The 21,530-nt window shown below is 41.5% G+C and overlaps 1 long non-coding RNA gene across 1 annotated transcript; it reads right to left on the reverse strand.

Moving 5' to 3' along the window:
* Window positions 1-552: 552 nt before the first annotated feature.
* On the reverse strand, window positions 553-7,642 carry LOC109764259 (uncharacterized). The gene is made up of 6 exons (XR_005771652.3): window positions 7,516-7,642; window positions 7,166-7,305; window positions 6,171-6,282; window positions 2,742-2,803; window positions 2,127-2,212; window positions 553-1,432 (listed from the first exon to the last, which is right to left on the reverse strand). It is a non-coding gene; the product is annotated as an uncharacterized lncRNA (long non-coding RNA).
* Window positions 7,643-21,530: the final 13,888 nt, after the last annotated feature.

Here is a 21,530-nt window from a genome sequence, read left to right on the forward strand (position 1 = left end):
CTTCATCAATGGGCTCCCGCTTATCTTTCCCATGCACTCCTCATTAACTTAAACCATGGATCATGCGCCTCAACAACTTTTAAAATGGTGAGGAAGAGACTTCAGTGCATCCAAAATCGTCGCTGAAAATTCTTCCACGCATTTGTTGTTATGAGAAAAACAAACCTACTGGTCTTGACCATTGGAGTTTTGTTTCTAATGCTATAATAGAACATGCAATTTTGAGAGAACTCCCTTTGAATGGGAGGAGTTTCACTTGGGCTAACCATCAAAATGATCCCACTTTTGAAAAACTGGATACTGTCTTTATTTGCCCGGATTGGGAGGAGCATTATCCTCTAGCTGCGGTGCAAGCCTTGAAAAGAGAATTATCTGACCACACTCCACTTATTTGGATACTGGGTACAAAGCAAATTGCTCACATGTTTTTATATATGAAATTTCCTGGATGTTGAGAGAAGGATTTAGAGACTTTGTTGTTAAGATTTGGTCTACCCAGTATGAAGGGAATATCATTGATCAATGGCAACAAAGGATGAAAGAGTCAAGACAAAAAGTAAGAGGTTGTATCTTAAATTCAGATGCATGGTATATTGGTATAGAAAACTAAAGAAAACTATTCTTTCAAAGTTAGATGTCAATGACAAAAAATGTTGAGATATTTGGACTTTCAGCTCATGATAGAAATGAACAAAAAGAGCTTATAGCTCAGCTGAACAGACTCCTTAAATAAGAGGAACTGAAATGGCTTCAAAGGTATAAAAATATAAGGAAATTAAAGATGGAGATAGCAATGCCAGATATTATCATGCTAAAGCCAATGGGAGAAAAAGAAAGAATATTTTTTTTCTCTCATTCAAGAGGAAGGAGTGATTGAGGGTGGGAGAATCTTCTTAAATACTCCCTCTGTTCCGAAATGTATGTCGCTGGGGAATATGTTCCGACCAGGTGAAAATGGGCAAATGGACCTTTATGCCCCCAGTTCAAACTTTGAATCAGTCCGTCTTCTTCCTCAGCGTCTTCCACCTCTGCCTCCGCCCCGGCGCTCCACCTCCGCCTCCGCGGCTCCGCCACCCACCCTCCACCTCCACCTCCACCCCCGCCCTCCACCTCCATCTTCACCCCCGGGCTCCTCCTCTCCCACGCCAGGGGCTCCTCCTGGCCCGCGCGCGCCCAGGTGGTGCTCTGCTGCCGCCCGCTGGTGGAGACGAGCTGCTGCTCTACTGCCGGCCACTGGTGGAGGCGAGCTGGTGCTCTGCTGCCGCCCGCTGGTGGAGGCGAGCTGCTGCCTGCGCGCGCCCAGGGGCTGTTCCTCCCCACGCACAGGTGTTGCTGCCGCTGAAGTCCTCGCCGCTGGGCAGGAGCTGCTTTAGCTAGAGTTCTCAATTTTGCTCGCCTAGGTTCATCTCCTCGCCCATTACTCCCTCTGCATCTGAGTAAATAATTTGATGATCATAAACTTGCTGTAATCATCTGCCTTAAATAATTTGAATAATTGCATGCAGTACAATCTTGGAGTAATACTGAAATTTAACACTGAAACTGAACAATGATATTGAACACTGAAAGATGAACACTGAGTAGAACATGTATTGTCAATACAAGTTTGGACTTGTATTGTCAATACAAAAAATGAACATGTACTGTTAATTTAGCACAGGTTTGGACTTAGTTTCATCAGTACTGCAAATTAGTAGGAGTGAATTAACGGGCAGCAATAATTGCTACTCTCATTTCAGGTAAAATTGAGTAGGAATAAGACTATGAATATCAGGAGCATGAATATCAGGAAGGGTAGTGGTAAAACATAAAGCATGGCCTCCGAAAATTTTACCCCAGCCTTACTTTGAACTCACTATCATTTCTGTACTTCATTATTCCCATAAGAGGGTCTCTTTCACCTGTAACTCGACATGATCAAGTAAAGTGTGCACATGTCTATTTTTATTTGAATCTTCAGAATGTCCAAACTTTTAAACACTATGGTATGACTGAACAATCTAAACTGTTTGACATTGTTTGATGTAAATAAAATACTCCGGTCATTCTTAGTATGCAATCTGCAGTAGTGCTTCGAAAAAACACTAGGGGAAATGACTTGAATGGAGAAATGTTGAGAGACCAACCTGCTACCTGAAAAGTGCAGCATGCCCACATGAGAGTCACTAATACTCTCACACATCTTTTTTCAATAGCCCTTCTTTAAAACAATCTGGTGGGAAAAAACGTTCAAGGTCACAAGTCACAATCTGGTGGAGTATGACTCAACATACTCTATAATTTACTGAATGAATGGAGGTAAAAGTATGGAGTATTTACTGAATGAATAATCAAGTAAACAATGCATGGAGGTAAAAGGATAAAAGAAGCTAAATTCACGGGGAAGAATAGAGCAAAATAATTTAGACAGAATAAATTCTGAAAGAACCTCTGCCATCTGTTGATATGTTGATTTACTTTAAATAAAAATCATAGACTGAAAATGTTGTCATCTGGATTACACATGTTCTTTTTCTCATTAAAGGGTCATGAGACAGCTATTGAAAACAGACTGGAGTAAATTGTTTTTCTAAGAACACAAACACAACAAAAACAGGTTCATGACTGGAGTAGTACTGTAATAAGACCCGACAAAACATCTTTTGGAGAACATGGATCTACTGAAAATGTTGTACTGCTCCAATTGATCATTTTCATTTCCAAAATGTACTGGTGTGCATCTTGAAAGTTCAACCTCTTACCTTGAAAGTTCTTTTCAGTTGCCTGGAGAACATGGATCTCCCAGACCTCAACTACACCCCACCTGCAGAAGATGAAGATGAAATGGACGAAGATGTAAGAGATGAAATGGACGAAGATGTAGGAGATGAAATGGACGAAGATGAAATGGACGAAGATGTAGGAGATGCAATTGTTCAACATGCAGGTAAATGAATCAAATGATCATGAGTAGAGAGTAAATGACTCAAATGACTTGTGTAAATGCATTGTTGTACTCCATTTGATCATATATTTTCTTTGTGCAGGTGTTGAGCAAGCAATTCAGAAAAGGGATATCCTAGATGACAAGCAAAGATATGTTGCTTATGTTGCAATGCATACATTGTGCATGAGTAGAGGGGGAAAGTTTAAGAGAGATGACAAGAAAAATATTGCTGATTTCTTTGGAGTGGGTGTTTGGAATATACAAAGAATTTGGAAGAAAGCGATGGAGCAAATTGCTGAAGGTCTGGATGTAGATGTTTCAAGTCAGGGGAAAGAAAATTGTGGAAGAAAGCCAAAAGACATCAATCTAGAGCAAATCCCTACCATCCCACTAAACAGGAGGTCTACTATCAGGTCATTTGCCTGGCAACTCGGGTGCAGCCCTACGACACTCCACCGGAAGTTCATGCTGAAGTTGATAAAGAGGCGTACAAACTGTTTGAAGCCAGCTCTGAATGAAAAGAACAAGAAGGATAGAGTGAAATTTTGCTTGTAAATGCTCGATGAGACAACAACACAAACTGAAAGGCCAAAATTCAAGACCATGCACAACATTATTCATATTGATGAGAAATGATTCTATATGACCAAGAAAAAAAGGAACTATTATCTGCTGTATGGGGAGGAAGAGCCTACGAGAACTCTGCAAAACGGCAGTTATATTGGAAAGGTTATGTTCTTGACAGCTGTTGCTAGGCCGAGGTGGGATAATGAAGGAAATGTGACCTTCTCTGGAAAAATTGGAATTTGGCCGTTTGTGAAAGAAGTTCCGGCTCAGAGGAGAAGCGACAACAGGCCCAGAGGAACATTGGAGACAAAGTCCATAAAAGTCAACAGGCAAGTAATGAGAGAGTTCATGATAGAGAACCTACTTCCAGCAATACAAGCATCTTGGCCTGAGAATGATGTTGGGCAAACCATCTATATACAGCAAGACAACGCTAAGCCTCATATCTTGCCTAACGACCTAGAATTTGTAGCAGCTGTGGAAAGAACTGGAGTCGATATCAGACTAATTCAACAACCTGCCAATAGCCCAGATCTGAATGGCCTTGACCTTGGGTTCTTCAACTCGTTGCAATCTCTAACAGATTGTCTAAGCCCTAGAACGCTTCAGGATCTTATCAAGGGTGTGCTAGATGAATTTGAAAACTATGAGGTTTACAAGTTGAACAGAGCTTTCCTATCTCTACAAGCTTGCATGATTGAAATCTTGAACCATGCGGGGGCCAATGGGTATAAAATACCCCATGCGAACAAGGAAAGGCTAGAGAACCTTGGGATGCTACCTCCAAGACTTACATGCCCTCGAGAGGTATATGCAAATGCCCTGCACAATCTTGGGATAATGGAGAGAGTTGCTTGTTGAGATGCTTGTCGAGATGCTTGAGGAGTTGCTAGTTGAGATGCTAGTTGAGATGCTTGAGGAGTTGCCTGTGGAGATGCTAGTTAAGATGCTTGAGGAGTTGCTTGTTGAGATGCTTGAGGATTTGCTTGTTGAGATGCTAGTTGAGATGCTTGAGGAGTTGCTTGTCGAGATGCTTGAGGAGTTGCCTGTTGAGATGCTTGTTCAGATGCTTGAGGAGTTGCTTGTCGAGATGCTTGTCGAGATGCTTGAGGAGTTGCTTGTTGAGATGCTTGAGGAGTTGCCTGTGGAGATGCTAGTTAAGATGCTTGAGGAGTTGCTTGTTGAGATGCTTGAGGATTTGCTTGTTGAGATGCTAGTTGAGATGCTTGAGGAGTTGCTTGTCGAGATGCTTGAGGAGTTGCTTGTTGAGATGCTTGTTCAGATGCTTGAGGAGTTGCTTGTCAAGATGCTTGTCGAGATGCTTGAGGAGTTGCTTGTTGAGATGCTTGAGGAGTTGCCTGTGGATATGCTAGTTAAGATGCTTGAGGAGTTGCTTGTTGAGATGCTTGAGGATTTGCTTGTTGAGATGCTTGAGGAGTTGCTTGACGAGATGCTTGTCGAGATGCTTGAGGAGTTGCCTGTTGAGATGCTTGTTCAGATGCTTGAGGAGTTGCTTGTCGAGATGCTTGTCGAGATGCTTGAGGAGTTGCTTGTTGAGATGCTTGAGGAGTTGCTTGTTGAGATGCTTGAGTTGCTTGTGATTATTTGTGTGGAGTATGTGTAACTACTTGTTTGTGTGGAGTATATGTAAACCCTAGAGATGAGGCTTGTGTGGAGTATATGCAACTCCTTGAGAAGAGACTTGTGTGGAGTGCATCATTTGTATGATCATTTTCGGAAAACCCCATGTGAAATTACTCCATATGTTTGCAAAAGGCTTCTATGGACTGGATTTTACTCCATATATATGATCATTTTTGTTTGAAAAGTTTCATTTAATTTTGTGTGGAGTGCATCATTTGTGTGATCATTTTTGTTTAATTAAGAGATAAGAGGAGAGGGCATTGGAAGAGAGAGAGAGGGAGAGAGAGAGAGAGAGAGAGGAAACTGGAAGATACTCCTAATGCAAGCACTCCATTTACAGTACTCCTAATGCTTGTACTGCAGTAAAACTACTCCTAATGCTATAACAGTTAACAACAACTGAAATTACTGTAATGTCCAACCAGAGGTCAGAAAATATGCTTCAAATTTTGACAAAACTTCAGTTAATTTTGACTCCAGATTTACAACTTCATTTCAGACAAAACTTCAGTGAATCACTAAATATTTTCAGATACAAAAGCTGCACATTCATGACTAAGACAATTCCTAACAAAACTACTCCTCTCTTGAGAAGTTGGAGTAACAGAAGTTGCACTTGCATAAGTACAGAAGGTACACACACTAAATTCTCAATTTTCTGAAGAAGCACATGCAGACCCAAGACAATTTTTCTAAAGTTTAATAAAACTACAGAAGCTGCACCACGACTAAGCTACAGAATTTCCCTCGCCAAAGCAATGAACATTCATGACTAGCAAGGGAACTGCAAGATTAACAAGCTACTCTGAAGCTGAAGCTACAGAAGTTCAACAAGCTACAGAAGTTGGAGTAATAGAAGCTTCATGAGAAGATTCATAGTGATGAATTCATGAGAAACTTCTTTGTTAATCTACAGAAGCTAAAGAAGATTCATAAGCTAGTGAAGCTACAGAAGCTTCATGTGTAACAGAGGCTACAGAAGCTTCATGAGTAACAGAAGGCTACACAAACTTCATGAGAAGTTGGAGAATACCATGAGGACGACAAGGTAGGTATTGCAGCAGCAGGCTTCTCCCTCCATGGCCCTCCTCTCCTCTTGAATCGATATGGGCAGGAGCTTTTCTCTTCATGGCCTGGCCTCCTTCCTTCACCATGCAAGGAGTTTCAGTAGACAAGTTAACAGAAGCACAGACGACAACTTTTAAAAGAAGCTACAGAAGCTTCATGAGAATAAGTTTCAATGATTTTTTTTATTCAGGACAAGTTTGATCAATCCAATGATTTGTTGTTTCTCACTGTCAGTATGAAAGATTGATCTCATGTTGTTTATTTTGCAGCATAGGGAAGTCCTTTCTGCAGGACAGAAATTTGTGGTGGATAAAGAGGCGAGAACCAACAAGTAATTGATCTCTTTTCCTAATGGTCGAACAACTGCAGCTTCAGTTTAAGCAATAAGAGCCATATTCAGGTTAGAGCTATGATTAGAAACACTAATGCCATTCGCGATATAACCTGATTTCAGCCCAGGGTTCTTAAGTTTTGTTTTCTGGATTTGAGAGAAATTCAATCAATTTTTTGAGGAATTTTGACGAAAAAATTGAACGCATTTTGCTTTTGGCTCGATTTCACATGTCACTACCTTTTTACTAATTGTAAATACTCACAGAAATCATAGTATATCGGTACTCACAGAAATTTGGATTCTTTTGAATAAATTTTTTGAGGAAAAGAGCACTCTGGTTCAGTCCAGTTCAGTATCCATAAACATAGTGTAATGTTCAGGGTTCAGTGTACGAGCATAGCTACTTGAGCTCAATACCAGTTTAGCACTTTATAACAAAAATTGCAGCACAAGGTAACTAGGTGAAGCTGCAGATTCATGACCAAGACTAGGTAACAGAAGCTACAGAAGTTCATGAGAATATTAACGAAGACACAAAATTAGCTCCACTACAGTAAAGAACAGTACAGGAATCTACTCTTGGCACAACACAACAAAGTTTACCAAGATGTGTACACAAAGTTTACCATCAAGGTTGTGATGCTGCGCTGCATCAGGCTCTACAGGAATGAAGTTTGTGATGTTGCACTGTCCATGGCTCTGTCATGCGCTGTCCATGGCTACGGTCCAAGGCTCTTTCCTACTCTAGGCTCTCTACTCCATCCATCTGGCCAAATCGAAGAGGAAAACAAATTAGGGAAGTTTAACTAATAACTGCAGTTTACCCAGCCCCATGGTGAGAGGAAAACAAGCTGCAGATACCACACACCCAAATTCAACCAATCTACTCCGACCGGCCGGTTATCAAGTTCAAAGGTCTTGTTCAAAGGGAAGAAGAAGAAGAATCTGTTCCATCAAAGAGGAGACGGGGTCAGACCTTGATACAGTACAAGGTCCAGATGCGGCTCCACCTCCACCTGCTCGGGCTCCAGCTCCTACTGCCGCCGTCTTCACGCCCGCGCCGGCTCCGCTTCAGCGCCTCCTTCATGCCTCTCCACGAAGCAGATCGAGCGCCAACGCACTCAGATCTAGCGCCAGCGCGTTGCCGGCGCATAAAAATGGCAGCTTTCTGCATCTACTCCTCGCCCAGCAGTGCATTGCCGGAGTTTGAGAGGGTGACGCGTTGGGAGCGGTGAGCTAGGCGGCGATGCATGGGGAGCGGTGAGCTAGGCGACGGTGCGGAGCAAGATGCCGGCGAGAGGGCACATCGACGGGGAGAGGACGGCGTCGCGCGCGAGAGAGAGACGAGTGGTGGGGAACGAGTGGTGGGTGGCGTCGGGCGAGAGAGAGGGGAACGTGTCGGTCGGCAGGGGTAGAATGGGATACTCAGGAAATTTCGTAGCCTAGGAAATTTTGTACGCCAAATCGTTAAACGACATACATTTCGGAACAGAGGGAGTACATTTCTAGTGTTTATTAAAATTCTGTTTGGTCAGGCTGATCCATCTACAGTTAGATTGAATATTCAAAATGCTCTTGGAATCAATCTCTAGGCAAGATGCTACCAATCTAGTGGAACCTTTCTCTATGAAAGAACTACATGATGTCGTTTTTAAAATGGAGAAAAACTAAAGCCCATGGCCTGATGGATTTCATGCTGATTTCTATCAGCATTTCTGGGACCTGGTGAAGTGGGACCTCAAGAAACTTCTTGATGATTCCCATCTGGGGATTTAGATATCTCTAGGTTAAACTATGGCATTATCACTTTGGTTCCAAAAGTGACTGATGCAAAACAAATTCAAAAATTCGGGCATGTTTGTCGTTTGAATGTGAGCTTAAAAATCATCACTAAAGTGTTGACGAACAGACTGAGTAGAGTGATTAAACCCATCATTTCTCCCACTCAAACAACCTTTATTAAAGGGAGATACATTATGAAGGGGGGGGGGGGGGGGGTGTTACACGAGGCCCTTAATACAATTCATCATAAGAAACAAAGTGCACCCCTCTTTTAAGGTAGACTTTGAAAAAGAATATGATAAAATCAAATGGCCCTTTGTTTATAAAATGTTAAAACTGAAAATTTTCGCTGATCAATGGTGTGATCATCATAAGAAACAAAGTGCACCCCTCTTTTAAGGTAGACTTTGAAAAAGAATATGATAAAATCAAATGGCCCTTTGTTTATAAAATGTTAAAACTGAAAAATTTCGCTGATCAATGGTGTGATCTGGTACCATGATTGGGGGACATGTGGGCGTGAAAGTGAATGATGCTATTGGTCCTTATTTCAAAACTCGCAAAGGTTTCAGACAAGGAGATTCCATGTGTCCTCTGCTGTTTGATTTAGCAGCAGATGCTTTGCCCATCATTTTGGACAAAGCCAAGAATTCTGGTTTTGTTAAGCGAGTGTTGTCTGAATTTGGCAATAGTGGAGTCAATATGCTGACGACATAACATTCCTATTACAAGATGATGAAGAAAGTGCTAGAAATTTGAAATTCATTCTCAGTGCTTTTGAGCAAATGTCTGGACTTACTATCAATTTTTGCAGAAGTGAAATCTTCTTGTTTGGTGATACTAGTGCAAAGGCACACATATACCAGGAGATTTTCACATGTGAACTAGGTAAAGTGCCATTGAAATATCTAGGTTTACCTGTTTCTGATGTGAGACTGAGTAATAAGTTTTGGAAAATAGTTACTGAAAAATTGAGAAGAGATGTGCTTGCTGGTAGGGGACACTCTTAAATATGGCAGGGAGAGTGACTCTGGTTCAATCATGTCTTACTAACATACCCATTTTTATGATGTCTTTTTATCCTATTCCTGTACGGGTGAGGAAAAAAGTTGATTTTTCATAGCTAGATTAGTTTGGTAGGAAGATGAAGATAAAAAAGTACCATTTGGTGAACTGAAAAACCTGTTGTTTACCAAAAATGGAGGGTGGCTTGGGAATCCTAAATTTGGATCTCATGAACAAAGCCCTCTTAGCTAAGTGGTTTTGGAAGCTGGAAATTGAAGAAGGACTTTGGATTGATCTTCTTCTTAACAAATATGTGAAGAATAAATGTATATCTGGGATCAAAAAGAAAGTGGGTGATTCCCAATTTTGGGATAGGCTTCTGAAAGTTAAAAATATATATTATCAGCATGTTAAAAAAACTGGGGGATGGGAGAAACACCAGATTCTAGAAAGACTGGTGGGTGGGAAACAAATCACTGAAAGATGCTTACCCCAGACTGTATAATATTAGTTTTGATAACAAGATTTCTGTTGCTGAGGCCATTGACAAAGGCTGGGATAATTTCTCATTTAGAAGAAATCTGATTGGTGATTCTGCAGACTTGTGAGCTAACCTCAAAACTAGATGTGAAGAGATTAGGATGTATGATGGAAAAGACAAACCACAGTGGATGCTAACTAGTGGCAGAATATTTTCTGTTAAATATTTATATATGTTTCTCATTAAGACTGATGTGGGTTTCCCACACAAGTTCTTGTGGAAGGTGAAAACCCCTGCTAAAATCAAAATGTTCTTCTGGCTGCTAGCTCGCAAGAGTATTCTAACCAAAGATAATTTGATCAAAAAAGGGTGGAAAGGAGGAAAAGAATGTGTGTTCTGTGGACATGAGGAAAATACCAACCGCCTGTTCTTTGAGTGTTCAGCTAACAGACTTGTCTCGTGTCTGATAAAATGTGCCTTTGATTTGAGAACAATGTTGGAACTGATCTCAGGTTGTTATAGACAGAAATAAAAGGGGGAGTCCAATCCCACATTGGTGCTTTGATCGGGGGGCACCCAAACCCAACGTTTGGTTTCGGTCCCCGGTCCATCAGCCCCTCATATAAAAGGAAGAGGTCACGTACCTCTTCAGATAAGAAAAAACACAAACGGGTTAAAACCCCGAGTGCTAACAACCGATCCTAAAAGAGGGAGCTGATGGGCTGGAAGACCGTCTACCACCACCGGCCACCTCCAGGGCAGTGCCGGCAGCACCCTGCATGTCCATCTTCCTGCTGCTGCTTCTTCCCCAACAAGCTTCACACTGCAGGAGGCTCACGGCAGCTGCACAGAGCCCCAGCTGGTGAGCGACGCTGCTGCTGCTCATCACGTAATCCTGGTGTTGTCCTTCCCCGGCCATGAAGGACCCAAGGTGCAGCCATTGGACTAGTAATAGATTTACAATGATTCTGGTTAGTACCTAATCTTCCGCATATGTATTTTGGTGTTCTAATCACGAGATTAAGATCATGTCATGTTAATCCTAAAGAGTTACTCTAACATTGGAATCTAGAGCAAGGTTAATCTCGGTTAGAACCCCAATTAGACCTTGTTTTAATGTTAATCACTCATGTCAGGGTCTAATTGCTCATGTTCTGGTACTAATTAATCGTCTTTAAGATCTCAAGTGGTTACGTTAAGGTGCCGATTATATTCTTATGTGATAATAGTCATGATCTAGTAATTAACTGATTACAGGTCTGAAGTTAAGATCTGATTTCGGTCGTATGCCAACTAAGACTCAAAGTTCATGTGGTAAAAGTTTTAGTAGCTACGAGCTTTTCAATTCGTAATGTTTATAGCTCAACATCTATTCAAGGTCTGTTAGCTATTAATCACGTGAGTTTGGATCGGAAAGCAATTAGAAGGAGGGGAATATGTATGTTTCAAGAAACTACAAAAGAAAAAATGTGCAAAATGCTTGAGGTTAGGGCCTCACCTAATGGCCGCGTCGTCGCCTCCTACCCTCCGGGATTCGCACGCCGAAGCCGCACCGCCGTTGACTCCCGTCGGAGAAGACGCGCGGGAAGATGTGCCCCGCCGTGCCGCCCTTAAGGACTAAGACGCCGCTCGGTCTCCGCGCCCCGCACGTCTCTGTCGTCTCCCCTCTCGCCGTTGCACCGCTGCCTAATGCCACGCGCGCAGCACGGGTAGCCACGCTCGACGGAGTAGCGCGCGGGATCTCTCCGCTGCATGCTACTCCGGCGAGCGGAGCCGCCGAGCCGCCATGGATGCCGGCGAACTGGGCGCCGAGCCGCCGCCTGGCAGAGCGCTCGCCGCTTCGCTCTCTCACTCTCGAACGTGCGAGAATAGCGGCGAATGCGGGAGAACATGGGGAAAATGTGTTAGGGTTTGCCCAAATCCGTTTTCGACCGTCTGATCGGATCGGACGGCTCAATGAAGCGGGGATGATGATGGGCCTTCGAGCACTGAATCGGCCGAATTTGGCTGTGGGCTCGAGCCCAGGTTATGTTGGCCCGAGAGAGGGTTTTCTGCTCTTTTTTTAGCTAAATAAGGTGATGGACCAGTTTTAAACGGGTACCCTGGGTATTTTGGGCCGAATTATTCCCTGGCGTCCTAATTATGCTTATAGGCACTAAAATATGAAATCATGCTAAAGTTCATGTTCATTCTTTTTTCTGAGCAAAATGGACCCAGTGCGAAACTTTGCTTGGAAAAATTATGTGCCCAAAATCATGCAAAATAATGTTAATAATAATAAAGTTTTATTAATGGGAGGCCGTGGGTTGTTATGGGTCGAATAATGTTCTTTAGGCATTTTATATGCAATTTTTAGTGCATTAGTTATGCACTAATAAGTTTGAAATTGCCTATAATTATGCCTAATTTTTCTGAATAAAATGAAACTAATAAAAAAGTATTTGGAAAATTTAATGTGAATTAATGTTGATTCCATTTTATGCTGGTCACTTTCCTAGTATCATTTCACTGATGAAATTAATGTGAATCTCATTGAAGTTTCTAAATATTTTATTTGGAATTTTCGTTTGAGTGTGAATTTTATGATGATGTCACTTTTGGCATTTCTTTATGATGTGATCATTACTAATGTACTAAGGCCAGCTTGAGGAAAATGTTGATGGTAGCTTGGTGCGGTTTTCCGTGCTGCACTATGCATCTAATAATGTTGGGGTAGTGTGCTTGTTGAGAAAAACTAAAGTTTGTGGTTGGTGCATTTTATAATAGTTAATGCATCATAAATAAGCATGTAATGGCCTAGAATGGTTATGATCGATTCTCCAAGCAAAGTAATTTTGTTTATAAAATTTTAGTATGATATGTAATATCATGGTCATTATAGGACATTTGTTGATCAAAATATTGTAAAGTTGTTGTTATTTATTTGAAATCTCAGAGTTACCAAATTTTATTATTTGGTCAATTTTGATGTAATTTGATGTCCAAATTTTATAATTTGGAAAATCTTCTGATATCCGAACAATAATATTGATGTCATTTTCACTATGAATGTTAAGCTTGATGTTTACTCAGTGGCTATGACATTTTGTTTTCATGTTAATTCTGATGTCTTATTATTATTATTATATGTCATTGAGAATTTTAGTGGTAATTTGGCACTTATGTTCAATGGTGTTATTGTTGTGAACTTTAGTTAATGTCAAAGGGCATCATTATGTTACTTTATGCTAATGTTGGCTATTAATTTAGCCAAAGTTCTTGATGATCATTATGTGATTTTATGTCTCTCTAATCAAAATGGAACCAATGAGAAGTTTTGATTAGAGATTTAGCGAGGAAATATTGTAATGGCATATGGTGATATTCTGACCAACGTTGATTATTTTCATGTGTCTTGTATGAATAAACAATGCTCTTCTCCATTTTATGCCCAACGGTGAAATGGATTAGAATAACAATTAAGCATCTACTTAATTCATCTCATTCGATGGTTAATTCGTGATTGATGTTGTATTACAACATTCATAAAGTTGCCTCCTCCTTTTTTCAGCAATGAAATTAATGATGATGCGAAACTTTTGCTTCAGCATAGACGAGCCTTTCCCACATGGAGAGTGGAGATCATTGTCTCATGCAAGGAATCTCTTATGGTTTTTGTCACTAATGTTGAAGGATGTTAATCATGATGTTAATGTATACATTGGGAGAGATCTCAAGATACATGTGCCATCATGCACATTACTAATGCAAAGGAGGTTAAAGCCCAAATTATTGGATTTATTCCACTAGCTTTTGGACATGACATAATTCTTCATCTTATTGATGATGTTTATTCATGCTCCTAGTTATTGGAGAACCTTAATTTTGTCTCTCGAATAGATGACATGATTTTGTATGTTATTAAGTGAACTCCAGTTATGTAATGTTAGTCCCACCTTATGGTGAGACGAGTTATGGTTTCACTGAATGAATCTTTTGTAAAGTTTATATGTTATGTTATAATTAAAGATGTAAGAGAAGGTGTAAATTGTTGGGGAACACGGTATTTAATTTTTTTTACCTACGATCACGCAAGATCTATCTAGGATATGCATAGCAACGAGCGGGGAGAGTGTGCCCACGTACCCTCGTAGACCGAAAGCGGAAGCGTTCAGTAACACGGTTGATGTAGTCGAACGTCTTCATGATCCAACCGATCCAAGTACCGAACGTACGGCACCTGCGTATTCAGTACACGTTCAGCTCGATGACGTCCCTCGAGCTCTTGATCCAGTTGAGGACGAAGGAGAGTTCCGTCAGCACGACGGCGTGGCGACAGTGATGATGAATTCACTGGCGCAGGGCTTCTCCTAAGCACTACGACGATATGACCGAGGTGTTGAACTGTGGAGGGGGGCACCACACACGGCTAAGAGATTGTCTGTTGTGCCTTTGGGGTGCCCCCTGCCCCCGTATATAAAGGAGGGGAGGAGGAGGCCGGCCAACAAGGGGCGCGCCAAGGAGAGGGGAGTCCTACTAGGACTGATTCGGCCCCACCCTTTTTTCCTTCTACCAGAGGGGGAAAAGGGGAAGGAGAGGGAGTAGGAGAAGGAAAGGGGGGTGGCGCCCCCCTTCCCAAGTCCAATTCGGCCTCCTCCCTTGTGGAGGGTGCACCAGCCCCTTGTGGGCTGGTTAGCCTCCCTCCTATGGCCCATAAGGCCCATATCTTTCCCCGGGGGGTTCCGGTAACCCCTCCGGTATATACCCGATACACTCCAGAACCCTTCCAGTGTCTGAATACTACCTTCCAATATATCAATCTTTACCTCTCGACCATTTCGAGACTCCTCGTCATGTCCGTGATCTCATCCGGGACTCCGAACAAACTTCGGTCATAAAATCACATAACTCATAATCCAAATCGTCATCGAACGTTAAGCGTGCGGACCCTACGGGTTCGAGAACTATGTAGACATGACCGAGACACATCTCCGGTCAATAACCAATAGCAGAACCTGGATGCTCATATTGGTTCCTACATATTCTACGAAGATCTTTATCGGTCAAACCGCATAACAACATACGTTATTCCCTTTGTCATCGGTATGTTACTTGCCCGAGATTCGATCGTCGGTATCCTCATACCTAGTTCAATCTCGTTACCGGCAAGTCTCTTTACTCGTTTTGTAATGCATCATCCTGCAACTAACTCATTAGTCACATTGCTTGCAAGGCTTATAGTCATGTGCATTACCGAGAGGGCCCAGAGATACCTCTCCGATACACGGAGTGACAAATCCTATGATCTATGCCAACTCAACAAACACCATCGGAGACACCTATAGAGCATCTTTATAATCACCTAGTTACGTTGTCACGTTTGATAGCACACAAGGTGTTCCTCTGGTATTCGGGAGTTGCATAATCTCATAGTCAGAGGAACATGTATAAGTCATGAAGAAAGCAATAACAATAAAACTGAACGATCAACATGCTAAGCTCACGGATGGGTCTTGTCCATCACATCATTCTCCCAATGATGTGATCATGTTCATCAAATGACAACACATGTCTATGGTTAGGAAACTTAACCATCTTTGATTAACGAGCTAGTCAAGTAGAGGCATACTAGGGACATTCTGTTTTGTCTATGTATTCACACATGTACTAAGTTTTCGGTTAATACAATTCTGGCATGAATAATAAACATTTATCATGATATAAGAAAATATAAATAACAGCTTTATTATTGCCTCTAGGGCATATTTTCTTCAGTCTCCTACTTGCACTAGAGTCAATAATCTAGTTCACATCGTCATGTGAATCACCAATAGTTCACATCTTTATGTGATTAGTTCACATCTCCGTGTGACTTATACCCAAAGGGTTTACTAGAGTCAATAATCTAGTTCACATCGCTATGTGATTAACACCCAAAGAGTGATCATGTTTTGCTTTGTGAGAGAAGTTTAGTCAACGGGTCTGCCACATTCAGAGCCGTATGTATTTTGCAAATTTTTATGTCTACAATGCTCTGCACGGAGCTACTCTAGCTAATTGCTCCCACTTTTAATATGTATCCAGATTGAGACTCAGAGTCATCCGGATCGGTGTAAAAGCTTGCATCGACACAACTCTTTACGACGAACTCTTTATCACCTCCATAACCGAGCAATATCTACTTAGTCTTCTAAGGATAATTTTGACCGCCTTCTAGTGATCCACTCTTGGATCAATATCGTACCCCCTTGCCAAATTCATGGCAAGGTACACAATAGGTTTTGTACACAACATAGCATACTTTATAGAACCTATGGTTGAGGCATAGGGAATGACTTTCATTCTCTTCCTATTTTTTGACATGGTCGTGTTTTGAGTCTTACTCAACTTTACACCTTGCAATACAGGTAAGGACTCCTTCTTTGACTGTTCCATTTTGAACTACTTCAAAATCTTGTCAAGTATGTACTCATTGAGAAATATTATCAAGCATCTTGATCTATCTCTATAGATCTTGATGCCCAATATGTAAGCAGCTTCACCGAGGTCTTTCTTTGAAAAACTCCTTTCAAACACTCCTTTATGCTTTCCAAAAAGTTCTACATCATTTCCGATCAATAATATGTCATTCACATATACTTATCAGAAAGGCTGTAGTGCTCCCACTCACTTTCTTGTAAATACAGGCTTCACCGCAAGTCTGTATAAAACTATATGCTTTGATCAACTCATCAAAGCGTATATTCCAACTCCGAGATGCTTGCACCAGTCCATAGATGGATCGCTGGAACTTGCACATTTTGTTAGCACCTTTAGGATTGACAAAACCTTCCGGTTGTATCATATACAACTCTTCTTTAATAAATCTATTAAGGAATGCAGTTTTGACATCCATTTGTCAGATTTCATAAAATGTGGCAATTGCTAACATGATTCGGACAGACTTTAAGCATCGATACGAATGAGAAAATCTCATCGTAGTCAACACCTTGAACTTGTCAAAAACCCTTTTTGACAAGTCGACCTTTGTAGATAGTAACACTACTATCAGCGTCCGTCTTCCTCTTGAAGATCCATTTATTCTCAATGGCTTGCCGATCATCGGGCAAGTCCACCAAAGTCCACACTTTGTTCTCATACATGGATTCTATCTCAGATTTCATGGCCTCAAGCCATCTGTCGGAATCTGGGCTCGTCATCGCTTTCTCATAGTTCGTAGGTTCATCATGATCTAGTAACATGACTTCCAGAACAGGATTACCGTACCACTCTGGTGCGGATCGTACTCTGGTTGACCTACGAGGTTCGGTAGTAACTTGATCTGAAGTTTCATGATCATCATCATTAACTTACTCACTAATTGGTGTAGGCATCACTTGAACTGATTTCTGTGATGAACCATTTTCCAATTCGAGAGAATGTACAATTACCTCATCAAGTTCTAGTTTCCTCCCACTCACTTCTTTCGAGAGAAACTCCTTCTCTAGAAATGATCCATTCTTAGCAACGAATATCTTGCCTTCGGATCTGTGATAGAAGGTGTACCCAACAGTCTCTTTTGGGTATCCTATGAAGACACATTTCTCCAATTTGGGTTCGAGCTTATCAGTTTGAAGCTTTTTCACATAAGAATCACAGCCTCAAACTTTAAGAAACGACAGCTTAGGTTTCTTGCTAAACCATAGTTCATACGGTGTCGTCTCAACGAATTAGACGGTGCCCTATTAAACGTGAATGCGTTTGTCTCTAATGCATAACCCCAAAATGATAGTGGTAAATCGGTAAGAGACATCATAGATTGCACCATATCTAATAAAGTACGGTTACGACATTCGGACACACCATTACTCCGTGGTGTTCCAGGTGGCATGAGTTGTGAAACTATTCCACATTGTTTTTAAATGAAGGCCAAACTTGTAACTCAAATATTTGCCTCCGCGATTAGATCGTAGAAACTTTATTTTCTTGTTACGATGATTCTTAACTTCACTCTGAATTTCTTTGAACTTTTCAAATGTTTCAGACTTGTGTTTCATTAAGTAGATATACCCATATCTGCTTAAATCATTTGTGAAGGTCAGAAAATAACGATACCCGCCGCGAGCCTCAACACTCATCGGACCGCATACATTAGTATGTATTGTTTCCAATAAGTCAGTGGCTCGCTCCATTGTTCCGGAGAACAGAGTTTTAGTCATCTTGCCCATGAGGCATGGTTCGCAAACATCAAGTGATTCATAATCAAGTTATTACAAAAACCCATCAGCATGGAGTTTCTTCATGCGATTTACACCAATATGACCTAAACGACAGTGCCAAAAATAAGTTGCACTATCATTATTAACTTTGTATCTTTTGGCATCAATATTATGAATATGTGTATGACCATAGATGGTTTTATTCATGTAAACAGAACAATAATTATTCTTTGACTTAAATGAATAACCGTATTGCAATAAACATGATCCAATCATATTCATGCTCAACGCAAACACCAAATAACATTTATTTTAGGTCCAACACTAATCCAGAAGGTAAAAGGAGTGTGCGATGGTGATCTTATCAACCTTGGAATCATTTCCAATACACATCGTCACCTTGTCCTTAACTAGTCTTTGTTTATCTTGCAACTCCTGTTTTCGAGTTACTACTCTTAGCAACTGAACCAGTATCAAATACCGAGGGGTTGCTATAAACACTAGTAAAGTACACATCAATAACTTGTATATCGAATATACCTTTGTTTACTTTGCCATCCTTCTTATCTGCCAAGTATCTAGGGTAGTTCCACTTCCAGTGACCATTTCCTTTACAGTAAAAGCACTCAGTTTCAGGCTTGGGTCTACCTTTGGGCTTCTTCATGGGAGTGGCAACTTGCTTGCCATTCTTCTTGAAGTTCCCTTTCTTTTCCTTTGCCCTTTTACTTGAAAAGTAGTGGTCTTGTCAACCATCAACACTTGATGCATTTTGTTGATTTCTACCTTCCCCGATTACAGTATCGCGAAGAGCTCGGGAATCGTTTTTGTTATCCCTTGCATATTATAGTTCATCACGAAGTTATAGTAGTTTGGTGATAGTGACTAGAGAACACTATCAATCACTATATTATCTGGAAGATTAACTCCTACTTGATTCAAGCGATTGTAGTGCCCAGACATTCTGAGCACATGCTCACTAGCTGAGCTATTCTCCTTCATCTTGTAGGCAAAGTACTTGTCAGAGGTTTCACACCTCTCGACACGGGCATGAGTCTGAAATACTAATTTCAACTCTTGGAACATCTTATATGCTCCGTGGCGTTCAAAACGTTTTTGAAGTCCCGGTTCTAAGCCATAAAGCATGGTGCACTAAACTATCAAGTAGTCATCATACCGAGCTTGCCAAATGTTCATAACATCTACATTTTCTCCTGCATTGGGTCTGTCACCTAGCAGTGCATTAAGGATATAATTCTTCTGTGCAGCAATGAGGATAATCCTTAGATCACGGACCAAGTCCACATCATTGCTACTATCATCTTTCAACTTATTTTTCTCTAGGAACATATAAAAAATAAACGGGGAGCTACATCGCAAGCTATTGATCTACAACATAGATATGCAAATACTATCAGGACTAAGTTCATGATAAATTAAAGTTCAACTAATCATATTACTAAAGAACTCCCACTTAGATAGACATCCCTCTAGTCATCTAAATGATCACGTGATCCATATCAACTAAACCATGTCCGATCATCACGTGAGATGGAGTAGTTTTCAATGGTGAACATCTCTATGTTGATCATATCTACTATATGATTCACGTTCGATCTTTCGATCTCGGTGTTCCGATGCCATATCTGCATATGCTAGGCTCGTCAAGTTTAACCCGAGTATTCTACACGTGCAAAACTGGCTTGCACCCGTTGTATGTGAACGTATAGCTTATCACACCCGATCATCACGTGGTCTCTTGGCACGACGAACTGTCGCGACGGTGCATACTCAGGGAGAACACTTATACCTTGAAATTTAGTGAGGGATCATCTTATGATGCTACTGCCGTACTAAGCAAAATAAGATGCATAAAAGATAAACATCACATGCAATCAAAATATGTGACATGATATGGCCATCATCATCTTGTGCCTTTGATCTCCATCTCCAAAGCACCGTCATGATCTCCATCGTCACCGGTATGACACCATGATCTCCATCATCTTGATCTCTATCAACGTGTCATCATATGGTCGTCTCGTCAACTATTGCTATCGCATAGCGATAAAGTAAAGCAATTATATGGCGCTTGCATCTTATGCAATAAAGAGACAATCATAAGGCTCCTGCCAGTTGCCGATAACTTTAACAAAACATGATCATCTCATACAATAACTTATATCACATCATGTCTTGACCATATCACATCACAACATGCCCACAACATGCCCTGCAAAAACAAGTTAGACGTCCTCTACTTTGTTGTTGCAAGTTTTACGTGGCTGCTACGGGCTTCTAGTAAGAACCGTTCTTACCTACGCATCAAAACCACAACGATTTTTCGTCAAGTGTGTTGTTTTAACCTTCAACAACGACCGCGCGTAGTCAAACTCGATTCAACTAAAGTTGGAGAAACAGACACCCGCCAGCCACATGTTAGTGAAGTACGTCGGTAGAACTACTCTCATGAACGCGGTCATGTAATGTCGGTCTTGGCCGCTTCATCCAACAATACCACCGAATCAAAGTAAGACGTTGCTGGTAAGCAGTATGACTATTATCACCCACAACTGTGACGTCCGGATAATAAAGCTACAACAATTCCTTGCTAATGATGCCACGTCACCATGATTACTGTTGTTAAACTCACGTTGGTTCGAAACCGATTCAAATTCGAATTCAAAATCAAGTCAAACAATAAAGGTTTTCAAATATTAAAACTAAAATGTTCGGGATGTGCCAAATAATTCATAAGTAATATTGGTGGGTAAACCAAGTCTTTATAAAAAGTTTAAATGCACTAAACTAAATAAAACAGTAGCAAAAAAATATGTGAATGCTTTTAAATTAATAAGCAAATGTTAAACTAGTTTTTTTAGTCACCAAACTTTTTAAGGCAGTGGATTATTCTGAGACATTAATTTAGGAGCTATTGTCATATTTTACAAAACTAAAAAAATTAAAGGTAAAATAAAATAGAATAAAAGAAATATGAAAAGAAAAGAAAAACAAACAAGAGAATAAAAAGGAGAAGAACTCCCCCTGCTGGGCCGTGGCCCAGCTGGCCTCTGGGCCAACCAGGTCGGCCCAACCCAGCCAGCGACGCCTTCCTCCTATCTCCTCCACCTCTCAAACACGACCGAGCGCTGGCCGTCGTTCCAACCGCGCCACCTCGTCTGTGGGTCGCTACAGGGCGCCTAGAGGGGATAAGATTGCCAGCGTCGACGCCGTGGCCTCGCCCAAAAATACCTTCCCCTCCACCCGCGCCGTTCCTCTCTCCCCCTAACTGCTCTCTTCGATCCCGAGCTCCACCGCGCGACCGTCGCCGTGCCATCGTTGTCGTCACGACCACATGCCTCCCCGGCGCTCGAGAGGAAGTCGAGGAGCACCGCCGTCCTCTTCTGCACCGTCTACAAGCGTCAGGTCAAGCCGGAGCACCTCGAGCCGTCGCCATCGGCCTTCTTCCCCAACCACGACCGCCGTCGTCCACCTCGTCGATTCGCTCGCTGATGGCCTCCCCGAGCCCGCTGCCAAGCCTTACCGCCG

Source organism: Aegilops tauschii, chromosome 1 (assembly GCF_002575655.3).
Source record: "Aegilops tauschii subsp. strangulata cultivar AL8/78 chromosome 1, Aet v6.0, whole genome shotgun sequence".
Classification (NCBI taxonomy): domain Eukaryota; kingdom Viridiplantae; phylum Streptophyta; class Magnoliopsida; order Poales; family Poaceae; genus Aegilops; species Aegilops tauschii.